Genomic DNA, 12,521 nt, shown 5'->3' with positions numbered 1-12,521 from the left:
AAAGATTAAAAATTACATATGTGTAACACCTTTCCACTAGCATATGGACAAAACTATAGTGTCCATTTGGTGTGACCTACCAGCACTTCTTCATGGACCTGATGAAGAATTAGGCTAGTTAGCTAGGCCTGTTCCAGAGCCTTCTTACTTAATTATTCCAGTTCAGTTTTGGCCTTTTACGAGAATCGTACAGACCTTTAACATTAAGAATCAGGGCACCTGGCTGACTCAGTTCGTGGAGGATACGATGCTTGATCTTGGGGTTGTGAGTTCGAGCCCTATGTTGGGTGTGGAGATTACTTAAAAATTAAATCTTAAAAAAAAGAGAAAATTAAGAATCATGTTGATTGACATTTTCAGTTTTTGTTCCATCTTTGCTGGCAGATTTAAAAGTCATTTTCTGGGGCTCCTGGGTGGCTCAGTCGGTTGAGCTTCCGACTTTGGCTCAGGTCATGATCTTGCAGTTCGTGAGTTTGAGCCCCACGTCGGGCTTTGTGCTGACAGCTCAGAGCCTGGAGCTGCTTCGGATTCTGTGTCTCCCTCTCTCTCTGCCCCTCCCCCGTTCATGCTCTGTCTCTCTGTCTCAAAAATAAATAAACATTAAAAAATTTTTTTTAAATAAAAAAAAAATAAAAGTCATTTTCCAAACTAAGATTATTTAAAGACATACACAGATTTTCCTGTCATATTTTCATGGTTTCATTTTTACATTTATAGCTTTAATTCCTTTGGAATTTGTAAATGGTGTGAGGTAGGCATCTAATTTTATTTTTTTCCATGTAGTTAGCAAATTGTACCCCAATACATCTCTTTCTCATTGATTTGGAAACAATTGTCTTAGCATCTGCTATTTTCTATGTATCGTCAGGACTATTTCTGACCTTTCTTTTCTGCATTGATCTCTCTTTTCAGCTGTTAGCACACTGTTGAATTTCTTGCCCTTTTACGATACAATTTAGTATTTGTTAGGATAAATTTATACTATCACTCATTTAAAAAATGCATAGTCATTATCATACGTTTATTATTTTTGTTTAGCTTTGTTAAGGTAATATAGTTATTTCATGTGATGTGCATTGCTATATTATTTAAAAATTTATGTTCTGCCTTAGAAACAATAGAAACAAGTAGCTGTGTGACACATCATAGATAAAGTAAACAAAGCATATGTGAGCTGGAAAAACCAAGGGAGCGCTAAATATTCATGAGGTCTGAGACATCAGATATGCAGCCAGTTATAGCGGAGCTGCAGCAGGAGAGCCCCCTCCGGGCAGACTGAGCAGAGAACCAGAAAGGCCTGGGTCTCTGGACTCATGGGATGGCTGCTATGCCAGGCTGGTCTGCTCCCTGCAATTTAGGCAAGAGAAGAAGACACTTCTATTTTGTTCTAGCCGTGATTATGTGAAACTGAACATCACCCTCACTAACAGCACCCCTAATTTCAGTTTTGTATTTGGTTGTCTGGATTAGGATGTGCAGACCAGCTTTAGTCACACTGATGGGCATGGACATCTTTTTGGTTACTGATGGGAATGGGAATGGCTCTAGTAGTTCGCCATTAAGCATCTTGACTTGATTTACATAGAGTGCATCCCACTTGACTTGATTTTACGTAGAGTATACTTGTCACTTTAAGAAAATATTCTTGGGGCTCCTGGGTGGCGTAGTCGGTTAAGCGTCCGACTTCAGCCAGGTCACGATCTCGCGGTCCGTGAGTTCGAGCCCCGCGTCAGGCTCTGGGCTGATGGCTCGGAGCCTGGAGCCTGTTTCCGTTTCTGTGTCTCCCTCTCTCTCTGCCCCTCGCCCGTTCATGCTCTGTCTCTCTCTGTCCCAAAAATAAATAAACGTTGAAAAAAAAAATTAAAAAAAAAAAAAAAGAAAATATTCTTCTCTCTCCTGATGGCAATGAGGAGGAAGAGGAGGAGGCAGAGGAAGAAAATGATGATGGAATGTTGCATAGTCTCAAATGATTTGGTCATCTATCAAAATAATCATGTGGTATTTCTGCCCTGCTATAGTAATATGATGAATTAAGACTAATGAGTTTTTCTGCAGTTGAAGTATATGTGCAGCCTCCATTCTTTTTCTCTGTGTCCTCTCTTCTTATCTATGTGTAGAAGCTCCATTGTAGCTCTTGATTCCCTCTTCAACCTTTCTTTCACCATGTGCATCTCTTTAACCACTTCCTTTGAGTTCTAGAATTGCTCAGAATTTGTCTTCTGACTTCTGGCTCTTCTAAGTGTGGTCCAGGGACCAACAGTAAGACCATCACCCAGGAGTTTGTTAGAAATGCAAATTCCTGGGTCCCATCCTAGACCTACTGAATCAGAATCTGCACTTTAACAAGATTCCCAGGTGATTCATGTGCCCATTAAAATTTGAGAAGTGCTGTAAAATTCTAGCCAGAGGGAACCCTTTCCAGGTTTTTGGTGGTGATGCAGGACTTTCCCCATTATTATAGGAGCTTGATTATTTTAGTGTAAATTTGGAAGAAGTTCAAGAAAAAGCTTTGGATCGCCATCTGGGACCAGAATCCACAGGCTCTTTGTGACAGGATATGGGGGAGGGCAGTCGGCTACTTTGTGTGAAGCCATGAAATGAAAATGACATTCCATAGGTCATCAAAGTCACCACCAGGCATCATTAGACCAGCAAGAAAGAATCCTTCTGTTGCATTTCTGAAAGGCAGTGTGTATCCCCCAGAGGGCTTTGCCCACACTCCTTTCTTTGACAAATTTATAAATGCCAACTGGTATCCACATGAAAGCCTCTGGTCCTGAGCTGATAGAGGGAATGAAGGGGATCCGGCAGACTGATTTGGTGTCTGGGCACGCATTTCCCTCTTTTCTTGGTAAGCAGAAGAAACTTCTGAGGTCATTGAGGAAAGAGATGTTTTGCAGGGCCCCAGCCTGAGGGTTGCCTGGGTGGCAGGGTGGTATTCTGAGACGTGAATTATGTGAGTATTAGCACATGGGAAGACAAATTCTTTTAAAGAAAAAATTAATTGAATAATGCACAGTTCTCATCAGTCCTGGCAGAATAGGCAAGAAAAGCCTGGGGAAGGTACAGAAAGCTATTGAAACGATTCTAAAAAGAACAAGAATCTTTAGGACAAATTGGCTCATTCTTTATTGCTGTCAAACCCTTTATTCCCTGGAGACAGTTGAAACAATACCAGAGCATAACTCTCATTGTGGAATTGACAAACATCCTACCTCTCTTAATGGTTTCATGGAGTTGTTGTCTCAACAGGAAGTTCTGGTCATTGTCACACATTCTTCTTGTTTATTATTAGTAATCATAACTCTTTGCATCACAGTCAGGCTCTAAACCTTACAAGGCTTTTCCACACAAAGTAGGTCATTTGGTCGTTCCTGAGAATCCCCGTGGGACAGCAGGGCCAGTAGGTATTAATGTGTCCATTTCACGGAGGAGGGGACTGAGGGTAAGAGGAATCACAGGACTTCCTCAGGGGCAAACTTGCAGTAAACGGGTGCCACAGGCCTCAGACTCATATTCACTGGCCATGAGAAGTCTCCAAGACACATTTGGCCAAGTGTCTTTTTTTCTCTGATGTTTATTTATTTATTTTGAGAGAGAGAGGGAGGGAATGAGTGCGAGCGTGGGAGGGCAGAGTGAGAGGGAGAGAGAGAATCTCAAGCAGGCTCTGCACTGTTAGTGCAGAGCCCAACTTGGCCCTCAGTCTCACGAACCGTGAGATCATGACCTGAGCCGAAATCGAGAGTTGGACACTTAACCGACAGAGCCACCCAGGGTCCCCAAGGCCAAGTGTCTTTAATCATTAAGTCTCCCAGTCCACCCAGCAATTATGCCTGTGCCTATACAGTAACAAGAAGGAGGGTCACCACCCTTGTGTAAAGGTCACTCTCCACAGTTCTATGCTAAAATGCACTGTGTAACTTTAGTGAGGTTACATTCTTCAGCTCAGGTTCACATGGTCAGACATCTTTGATTCCATGTACGGTGTTTGTTTTCATGTCCCTGACTCTGACAGACCGTTGTTAAACTTCTGTCAAAGATCTAGTAAGTGAGGTATGGTTCATTATAAATCAATCAACAAAACTGTTATTAAGTTATTTTCTGAATTTGATTCATTTCACTCGATGGGGAGGGTGATGGCATCGTCTTTCTACCTTTCCATGCTTCTACTCCTCAAGCTTCTACACTGAACTTCCCCGATTCCCCCCTATGTTCTATTTTTTTCTCCCTCGAGTATGTTCTCTTTGCCTTGAACATCCTTCCCTTCTACACTTCTCCACCTTCTTCACTCTTCTTATCCTTAACGGAACTTGGCTTAAAAACAGTTCCTTTGTGAAGACTTTCAGACCCAAAGCTGGAAATAACCACACTCTTAAAAGCACTTCAGATGTATCTCTGCCATACCACGGACCTATCACAGTCTGAAATGTATTTCATTTACCTCTCTGTATACTGGGAATCAGACTGGGAACTACTCTGGAGCAGGAATGACCTCTTATAACTCTCTGTATTCTCTGAGCTTAGAACCTGACAGCTAACAGGAAATCACTAAATTCCTCCACCTGATGGCTTTAGTGCCTCAGGCATTCTTTTGGACCAGGTATCACTTTAGTGTCTGCAGTTTAGGTGATAGGAAGGTCCTAACCGGGGCTTCTCAAACAGAGCAAGAGTATCATGGCTTATCATTTTAAAGCAGGAAGTACACTAAACTTCTCTCATTGATTTGTCTTGGATTCTATTCTGTTATGTCTCCCAGATTAGTGCCATTTTAGGGGAGAGCTCCTTTATCAACATCCTTCATGACTTTGTCCCAAACTGGTTTTGCATTTTCTTTGGTACCAGGGCCTTTTTTTCCAGCTCCTTCACTTTAGGGAATTAATGGTCAATGTTCTCAACCTTGGCTGTTTGTTGTAATCTCTAAAGGAACTTAAAAAAATGGTGATGTGAGGGGCGCTTGGGTGGCTGTCAGTCAAGTGTCTGACTTCAGCTCAGGTCATGATCTCATGGTTTGTGAGTTTGAAACCCTGTGTCGGGCTCTGTCCCGACAGCTCAGAACCTGGAGCCTGCTGTGGATTCTGTCTCCCTCTCTCTCTCTGCCTCTCCCCTGCTCATGCTTGCTCTCTCTCTCTCTCTCAAAAACAAATAAACATTAAAAAAATACTGGTGTGAAATTTTCATGGATCCCCCTTAAGTCTTTTGCTGAGTAGTAAGCTGTACATGAACAGAGTTAGACTCTGAGAAACCTGGTGGGAAACAGCTACCGAGGGCTGTGAGGTGGACAGAGATTTTGGTAGTCTTGCAGTGCTGACAGATGCTGGATTTCAGACTAGCTGTATTAGAGAGCCCTCACCCAATGCCCTGGACAGTCAGTTGAGACCCCAGGAAGTCTCTGCCTTTCTATCTTTAGAATAAAGCTAACTGTCTGCCAGGAAGAATACAAAACAAAACAGAAAAAGACAAAACAAAAACATGACACTCCTTAAAGGAAGGTAACAATCCCGAGTGTCAACATAGTATCCACAATGTCTGTCAAACAAACAAAAATTACTGGAAACACAAAAAAGCAGGGAAACGTGCACCAAACTCAAAGGAAGAACAGTTAGTAAAAACAGGTCCAGAGATATAAAGTGATGGAATTAGTAGATAAAAGCTCTAAATAGCTATTATCAAAATGTTCATCGATTTAATAGAAGATGAAGAGTTGGACATAATGAGTGGACAAATGGGAGAATCCAAACAGAGAAATGAAAATGACAAAAAAGAACCAAACAGAAACTCTAGAACTAAAAAACCTAATATCTGATATTTTAAAAATTCACTGGATTAGGATAAAGCAAATTGGACACTGCAGAAGGAATGAAGAGCATTGGGAAGGTAAATAACAATGTGGGCATATTGAAGACTTTTTCTTGATACTTCATTCAGATGACTGAGGTCATCAACAGTCATAAGTTGTGGTAACTGTACCCTGGATGTGATGTGATGAGAATGGTGCTTTACCTCTGTGGTCTTCCTTCCTAAAATCCTTAACTCCAGCATAATATTGAGGAAAACAACATACAAATACCCACTGAGGACATCTTAGAAAATAACTAATACTTCTCAAAACTGCCAAGATCATCACAGCCAAGGGGAGCCTAAGAAGACATGTTGGCTAGATGTAATATGGTTTTGTGGGTAGGATCCTGGAATAGAAGAAAGACATTAGGTAACAACTAAAGAAATCTCAATAAATAATGGACTTCAGTTAATATAAAGGTGCCAACAATGGTTCATTCATTGTCGCAAATATACCATACTAACCTAAGATGTTAATAATAAGTGAAACTGGGTTCAGGATACATCAGAACTCTCTGTTACTACCTTTGCAATTTTTCTGTAAATCTAAAACTGTTCTAAAATTAAAAGGTTACTAAAAAAACTGACATAAGTGATAGCAAGGATGTGGGGCAATTGGAACTCTCTTCCATTGCTGGTAGGAGTGTAAAATGAAACACCTTGTACACCAGTCCGGAAGTTTCTTATAAAGTTAAACATACACTGCTGATATAACCCAGGAGTCCCACTCCTGAGTACTTAACCAAGAGAAAGAAAAACATATGTCCTCACAAAGACTTGTATGTGAATGTTTATGGAGGCTTTATTCAGAATCATCAACCATCATGCTGAATGGAGGAATGAATTGCATAAATCCACACAACGGAATAAAAGTAAGCAATGACAAAGGAATGCACTACTGATACATATAAAACATGGATGAGTCTAAAAAGCATTATGCTAAGTAAAAGAAGCCAGACACAGAGGAGTACATACTGTATCATTCTTTCTTTCTATTTATTTTAATGTTTATTTTTGAGACAGAGACAGAGCATGAGCAGGGGAGGAGCATAGAGAGAGGGAGACCCTAGAATCTGGAGCAGGTTCCAGGCTCCGAGCTGTCAGCACAGAGCACAACGTGGAGCTCAAACTCATGAATCGTGAGATCATGAGCCGAGCTGAAGTTGGACACTTACCCAACTGAGCCACCCAGACACCCCGTTTCATTCTATTTATATGCAATTCTGGAACAAGCAAAAACAATCTAAGGCAGGAAAATCAGAACAGTGGTAGCATCCTGAAGTCTGAGGATGGGGATTGATTAGGAAGGAACAGGAGGAAACTTTCTGATGTGATAGAAATGGTCCAAATCTTGATAGAGGCATAAGCTACATGGGTGTATGCATTGTTTAAACACATTAAGATATGTAGTTAAGACCTATACATTTCAGAGGTATGTAAAGTATATCTCATTTTTTTAAAGGTAAAATGCTGATGTCTGTGTCCTACTCCCAGAGATTCTGATTTTAATGGTTTTAGATGTAGGGTATTAGGTTTTTAAAAGCTCCCACAGCCAAGGTTAAAAAAAAAAAACTACAGTTGTAGGTTATTTGGCTGGTGTGGGGATCCTTCATCGTTGTTTGCCCTGTAGATGCCTCTCTGACTTTGATGTATGGCCCCTGGAAGCTGGATGCATGGAGCAAGGAAATGGCTGTTTGTTGGCCAAGTCTACCTGGGGTTGGCTTATCGGCAAACACCAAGATGCCAAAAGGCTCAAGAAGAAGACAGGAGCAGGATGGACCCTGCCCTGCAAAGACCCACCCATCAAGCTCTTCACTTTCTGCCTCTCCTGAGAATGGCCTGCTTATTCAAGGAGTGGATTGTTATAGTAACAGGAGCACTGGAAGGGGACTCATTATGGGGCAGGGGGACCTCTTATTCCACATACCACTTTGGAAAACTCTCTTGTCAGTCCGCGGGTATCACACAGACCACAAACTCCCACTGGATTCTGCAAGCTGGCCTGGTGTCATCCTGATTTTGTCCTCTTGGTGACTTCGAAAAGGCTGTTAAAAGAGAAAGAGCGGGGTATGTCCATGTGTTGAGCACATGCCAGGGCCTGTGCTGGAACTTGGCTTCTTCTTTCCACTTCCAGGTTAGCACTCTTAACTACACAATTTTCCTGATAGCAGTTTTTCTTCTTTTGAAGCTGACAGGCAACCCATTAACATTTTTAGGACAAAAAAAACTTTTCTTAAAACTTTATCCAACATTAATAAAACTGCATAATAAAAACTGAAATGATAAATCATAACAGTTATTCCGTGGATGCTCTTGGTCCGATATTTATTTCAGAACAGATGGCCAAGGTTTCCGAGAGGTCTCATTAATTACTGGAAGTTTGGCTAACAATTTCATCTAGGATGCACCAATAAATGACAGCATAAACTTAGACGCCCCCAGCTGCTAGGAACTTTGCAGGTCATCTAGCCCAACCCCACTACAGTGCCCGAATAGTGACTGCATGGCCTGAGGTCTCTGCTTGCACACCTCCCAAACATGGAGCCTTACAAGACAACCCAGTATATCTACGAGCTGGTCTGACATAACTTTTCCTAGTATGATGCCACACTTGTTTCTCTTAGCCACAAAGAACATCAGATCCCTTTTCCTGTTTGCTGTCCACAAGCTTTTTTCTGCCACAAGTTAAACATCTCTAATTGCTCAAAACATGCCTCTTAGGATTTGGGTTTGTTTGCACTCAACCAGCCTACTTTCTCTCTCCGTCATGAGTCCTGGTCCAATTCCATTCAAATCCAACACAATTCATTGGGACCCAATCTACAGCCATACCATCCCCAAAGCTCCCAATCTGGTCTGAACCCATGTTACCAAAGCACCTTCTCAGGGCCAGGCACTAACTAGGCTGAGGGCTGTGGGGAGGAGCAAATCAGGATTGGCTTTGTGAAATAGAGAAGCCTCGTCCCCAAAGGCCCAACATGGTGGCGTGTGATACGGGGCAGGAGGGAAGGACAGTGTCCTATTTTCCCCCCTAATTTCCAGGCTCTCATCTTGCATTACAGCACACTGGCTAAAATATATGGCTGTGCAAGCTCAGGAGGAAATAGTTAGAAGAGGCGGTTTATCAAATTTTTGATGAATGTATGCCAGTTGGCTAGGTCTCTATAGTCTAAACTCCAGGGAGGGACAGTCTGATTGGCCCAGCTTAGGTTGGAACTCCATCAGCTGCCTGCAGAAGGGACCAGATCACCTCGTATAAAAGACCACGTTTTCTGGACTAGGAACAAGGAAAGTTCTATGAAACCACATGAGTGTGGTTGGGGAGGAAATGATAGGCATCTTAGAGATGTATTATGGATATAATTACCATGATATACAACGTTCATAGGTATGTATAAGCAAGCAATATATAATATCCATAAGCATCAATCCTGAAAGATGGGTGTTTTCTCCATTTCATAGCTGGGGAAATGGATTCTGAGAAGTGAAGTGAATTTCCCAAAGTTGCTACGTGTTGATGGCGAAGTCATGGTTTGAATTTAGGGCTGCCACGTTGCTTCTTGGCATTTCCTCAACGATTCTTCCTGGAACTCATTTAGTCATTCACTTATCTATTCATTTATTCATTCAGCTAGAATTTCTCCTGCAGTGACCATGGGTCTGGCATTATGTGAGGGCCTGGGAAACAGCAATTAGCCACATAGACACACCCAGAGGGACAGCCATCAAGAGCACGAGAGGCGGTTCCTGCCCCTCACCCATACGGTTTTGCTAGAGAAATGACACATATGGACACCACAAGTTCAGGCATAGTTGTGTGAAATGATTCCTAGAGTGACCAATATGGTAAGGGCTACAGGATGTCAGAACAGACAGATCTCTGAGCACTGGAGTAGCTGAGAAAGCTTTCTGGAGGCGGAGCTCTGATGAGCGCCCAAGGATAGAGAAAGGAGAAAGAAAGAAGACACCACAGAGAGCCAGGAGTTGTGCAGATTCAACTTCTGGGGTATTGTTCATTGACACCTGCTTCTCTCAGTCCCGTCTGGGTGTTCCCCTGGTATGGCTCCGTGGCACCCCACCCACGGACACAGCCTAAGCCTCCCCAGCAGATATGTCCCTGCCGTGTCTTATTTTCCACCAATCCACTGTAAATTTAATTGAAAAAACACTTCAAACATATAAAAAAGTACAGCAAATAATGCAAGAAACACCAAGATACCCACTATTTTGATTCAACAGGTAACATTTCACCATATTTGTTTTACTTCTCTCTTTTACAGAAATAGAATATTAAAATCTCAGCAAAATTCCTACCCTATCCCTTAACACTCCCTCACAGAGTTAGTGTTATCCTAAGTTGATGGGATTTATTCCCATGTATGTTTTTCTACCTTTTTTACTGAGGATCCACAAACCATATGGTATTGGGTTCATGTTCTTTTGCGAGTTGTCTTATTTCTTCCACTGCTCCTTATAGTTTCAGATTTGTCCTTGCTACATGGAGATCTAATTCATTCATTTAACCACGGTGTGGTATTCTGTTGTATGAATGAACTGTAGTTTACTGAGCTGCTCCCCTACAGCCTGGTTAGGTCATTTCTGCTTTTTCACTATTACAAATGGCTCTGTGGTGAATATCCTCACACATGTCTCCCAAGAAACAGAGCTGCTGGGTCAAGAGTAAACAGATCTTCAACTTGACTAGGTATTGCAAATAGTTCTTTAAATGGTGGGGCAGGTTATAGGCACAACTCCTAGTGTATCTGAATATGGGAGTTCCAGTGGCTCCACATCCTGACAGATGGCTGCTATTGTTAATATATATATATTTTTAAATCGGGTCCCCCTTTGCCCATGGCAAGCAGATGGATCTTTTTAAAGTACACTCCTGACCATGTCCCTTTTCTATTTAAAATCTTTCCAATGGGCCCACTGCTCTTGGTATAATACTCAGAGTCTTGCTCTGCCTGAGTCAGTCCATGCCCACCTCTCCAGGCTCACCTCTTTATCCTCTCCTCCTCCAATATGCATGCACATGTACACACATGCACACACAGGCATGCATACACCCCCCATATACACATACATTCCCACATGCATACATATGCTCTGTGGTCCAGCCAAATCAAATCACGTTCATGTCCCCTAACCTGCTCATCCTCTCTTGTCTTTGGGCCTTGGTGAAGCTGTTCACTCTGTCTGGAATACTCGTCCTCTCCTTCAAAAAACTGATTGCTCCCAGCCCTCAGCTCCCAGCTTGATGTCTTCTCCTCTGGGAAGCCTCCACAGGCACCCCAAGCCTGAATTAGATGCCTTTCCTCCCTTTGCCTAAGCACCCTCGACTTCTGACATCATGGTTCTCAGGACATGGTCTTGTAATCACCTGTTTATTGTCTCCCTGCCCCACTAGACTGTGGACACCTTGCTAGCAGGGCCTGTATTCTCTGTGTCCAGGCTGTCTACTGAGTGAATGTGTTAGATAATCCGCAGGCAGGAGACAGGTCAGGATGGAGCAGAGGCCGCAAGATGGAAAGAGTTGGAATCAGACTAGAGAGAATGTGCTATCCCATAGTCTCTATAGCGCCAGCTTCCATTAGGGAAACTGAGGTTCAGCTGGATGGCTCATCCTATCTGGAGTCCTGCATTTGGTAAGTGGCAGGGCCAGATTTGATTCTGTCTCTGGACTCTGCGTCCAGGCTTTCTCTGCTGCACTTCAGCTGCAATGGGTGGAAAGGAGCCAGCAGAGAGGGAGAGAGGGGCTGCCAGGGAGGGGAGGCTGTGCAGGAGAGGGAGGTCCTGGGATCTAGGACACAGGTGGAGGGCTGACCCCAGCAGACATGACCCCAGATCCTCTGAGCCAGCGAGGAAGGAAGAACATTCGGCCAAATTTCTAGAACAGACACTTGTTCAGGCTGCCCTGGGAGACTGGTAAGCCAGCCCTCCTCTGGGGAGGAGAAGACCTGTGGAAAGAAGTTCAGCATCTCCCTCAGCACGCAGCCCACCCGAGTGGCTTCTTCCTGCTGCACCAGGAGAATGATTTTTCAAGACTCCCCTCTGGTAGGAGGGAGACCAGAGCCAAGGACAGCTGGAAAGAAATATGGATCCAGTGCAAACAGGTGGGAGCGAGAGCCCCAGTGGAGAGCAGCATGCAGGTCAGGCTCATAGGCCCCAGGTCCTTGGGCATCTAGAGGAGCCCTGTGGACCAGCTCATGTATGGCAGGGCAAGCGGACATCAGTAAAATGGGGACAATAATACCTATACCTCATATGATGGCATGGATTAAGTAAAATGAAATATGTAGAAGGCTTACAATAATGCTTGGCACGTAATATGAGTCAATGAACTATTGTTACTTTCTCACAGGGCTGTTGGGAGTGAACAGGACGACATGGCAGACAGACTCTGCAGAACTGTGTAAGTGTTGGTGAGCAGCCTTCTCTTGTTAGGTACTCAGTAAGCAGCGTGGATGGTGATGAGAAATCCAGCAGAGAGGAGGGGTGTGGAATTTGGTGATCAGTCACCCTCCTCTGTTCCCTGAGTTTCCTCATGGGACATTTGCATCAGAGACCACAGGGGTCAGTTTGGGAAAGATGATTAGAGATCTGCACAGTCCAGTTCTCCAGATACACACAAGGGGACACCGAGGCCTGCAGGGTGGAAGTGACTTGTCTGGGGCCACACA

General features: G+C 43.3%; 1 long non-coding RNA gene across 1 annotated transcript in view; it reads left to right on the top strand.

Annotated features, from left to right (window-relative positions):
* The window catches only part of LOC125150838 (uncharacterized), a 38,912-nt gene extending 26,658 nt beyond the window's left edge, over positions 1-12,254 (top strand). The window contains exon 3 of the long non-coding RNA XR_007146503.1: positions 12,203-12,254. This is a non-coding gene — a long non-coding RNA (uncharacterized LOC125150838). The remainder of the gene's footprint in view (positions 1-12,202) is intronic.
* Positions 12,255-12,521: the final 267 nt, after the last annotated feature.

The sequence above is a fragment of the Prionailurus viverrinus genome, chromosome D4 (genome assembly GCF_022837055.1).
Source record: "Prionailurus viverrinus isolate Anna chromosome D4, UM_Priviv_1.0, whole genome shotgun sequence".
NCBI lineage: Eukaryota > Metazoa > Chordata > Mammalia > Carnivora > Felidae > Prionailurus > Prionailurus viverrinus.
The sequence above is the reverse complement of the archived record's forward strand: the minus strand, read 5'-3'. Positions and strand labels throughout refer to the sequence as shown.